Consider the following 2,778-nt stretch of genomic DNA (forward strand, 5'->3'; position numbering starts at 1 on the left):
AAATAAATAGAGTCCATTATCATGGACTGGAAAACTTAATTTGGAGAGTCGGGGTACCAGGGATTGAACTCAGACTTGACCACTGGGCCATATCCCTAGCCCTATTTTATATTTTGTTAGAGACAGGGTCTCACTGAGTTGCTTAGCACCTTGCTAAATTGTTGAGGCTGGCTTTGAACTTGCCGTCCTCCTGCCTCCTCCTCCTGAGCCGCTGGGATTACAGGCATGCGTACCGTGCCCGGCCAAACTAAATATTTATGAATGTCAGCACTACAAAAAGCAATCTATGGATTCAATGCAATCTCTATTAAAAATGTCAACAATTTTTTCAGAAATAAAAAAAATCTATCTCAAAATTTATATGGAATCTCAAAGGACTCCAAGTAGCCAAAACATCTTGAAAAAGAACAAAGCTGATGAACTCAGGCTTCCTGATTTTAAAACTTCCTACAAAGCTGCAGTAGTATGGTGGGCTTGGGTTGTGGCTCAGAGGAAGAGGGCTTACCTAGCATGTGTGAGGCACTGGGTTTGATCCTCAGCACCACATTAAAATGAAATAAAGGTATTGTGTGCACCTACAACTAAAAAACGCTTAAAAAACAGTGTGGTAATGACATAAAAACAAGGCATATATATTCAGACATATATGGAATAGAATAGAGATCCTAGAAATAAACCCTGACATATATAGTCAATTATTTTTGACAAGGTGCCAAAAATCATTCAATGAGGAAAGGCAGTTTCTCTCCATTAATGGTGCTGGGAAAATAGATAATCACATGCAAAATAATGAAATTGGTCCCTTACTATATCCATATACAAAAGTTAACTCAAAATGTATCAAAGATCTAAATGTAAGCCAGGCACAGTGATGCACACCTGTAATGCCAGTGACTTGGGAGGATGAGGCAGGAGGTTTGCAAGGCAGCAGATGGCCTCAGCAACTTAGCTGGACCCTAAGTAACTTCGTGAGACCCTGTCTCAAAAATAAAATAAAATAAAATAAAAAGGGCTGGGGATATAGCTCAGTGATAAAGAGTCTCTGGTCTCTGGGTTCAATCCTCAGTGAAAGAAAGAAAGACAAAGAAAGGAAGGANAAAGCATACCAAAACTTAAGGAATGCAATAAAAACAGTGCTAAGAAAGAAATTTATAGCTGTAAATGCTTACAATTAAAAAAGTTTTCAAACCAACAACAAAAATTTATACACTGAAAAACTAAAAAAAAAAAAAAGAAAAGAAAATAAAAAAGACTAAATGAAACCAAATGCCAGCAGAAAAAAGAAACAAAATCAACCAACCAACCAACAAAAACAGAACAAAATGGACAGCAACTGAAATACACATTTCTGTAAAGAAAATAGATGGTATGAAAGCATATGAAAAGATGCTCACCATCATTACCATTAGGAAAATGCAAATCAAAACCACAATGAGAGCCCAGTACAGTGGTGCACGCCTGGAATCCCAGCACCAGGCAGGAGGATCACAAGATCAAAACCAGCCTCAGCAAAGGTGAGGTACTAAGCAACTCAGTGAGACCCTGTCTCTAAATAAAATACAAAATAGGCTGGGCTGGGGATGTGGCTCAGTGGTTGAGTGCCCCTGAGTTCAATCCCTGGTACTAAAATAAAACAAACAAACAAAAACCCACAATGAGATAAGACCTTATATGCATTAGGATAGCTATTATAAACAAAATAAAACCAGAAAATAATAAGTGTTGGCAAGAATGTGAGGAAAGTAGAACCCTCAGGTATTGCTAGTAAGAATGTAAAATGGTGTACATGCTATGGAAAACAGTATGGTAATTCCTCAAAAATAATTAAACACAGAATTATAATATGACCCAGCAATTCCACTGATAAGTATATACTCCACAAAATCAAAATAGGATCTAATAGTGTTAGCTGTATACCCATGTCCATAGCATTGTTATTCACAACAGCCAAAAGATGGAACCTAAGTGGATAAGCATACATATATGCCATTCAACGGATATTATTCAGCCTTTAAAAAAAGGAAACCATGACACATGCTCCAATAAGAATGAAACTTTAAGACATTATACTCAGTGAAATAAGCCAATGACAAAAGGACAAATGCCTTTTTTTTAAATGAGTCCAAAATCTTGGGAAAAATATTTTAAGAGAGAGTTAATGTAATAGTTTTCATCCTTATATACAAGCATGCCTTCATTTTAACTTGAAAAATTTACAATCATAGAAAGACATTTATATTAACACAGACAAATGCCTTTTTAATAGTTGATCTAAATGAATAATAGTCATTAGTAGTGGCTCAGAAGAATAGGAGGTTGGGGAAATGGAGGATAGATAATGAGTACCAAAACATGGAAGTAATAACTTCTAATGTTCTACAGCACAGAAGGGTGACTGTAGTTCATAATAACCTATATAAATGTTATGAAAAACTAGAAGAGAGGAATTCTAAAGTTCCAGACGTGAAGTAATAATAATGAGATGGGAACATTAATTACCCTGATGTGATTAGTAAATATTGTATACACATATTGTTATTTCAGTAACAATTGTTATTTCAATACATGTATACAATTATTATGCATGACCAAAAATATTATTAAGAGTCAAGGCTAGGGTTTTAACTTGGTAATAGAGTATGTACTTAACCTATGCAAGGCCCTGGGTTTAATCCCCAGATTACCAGCACCCCATACACATAAAAAGAGTTTAAGGAGATGGAAATGTTAACTGTCATGATTTGATCATTACACATGGTGTGTGTATATATATATATA

This window comes from Marmota marmota, unplaced genomic scaffold (genome assembly GCF_001458135.2).
Source record: "Marmota marmota marmota unplaced genomic scaffold, marMar, whole genome shotgun sequence".
Taxonomy (NCBI): domain Eukaryota; kingdom Metazoa; phylum Chordata; class Mammalia; order Rodentia; family Sciuridae; genus Marmota; species Marmota marmota.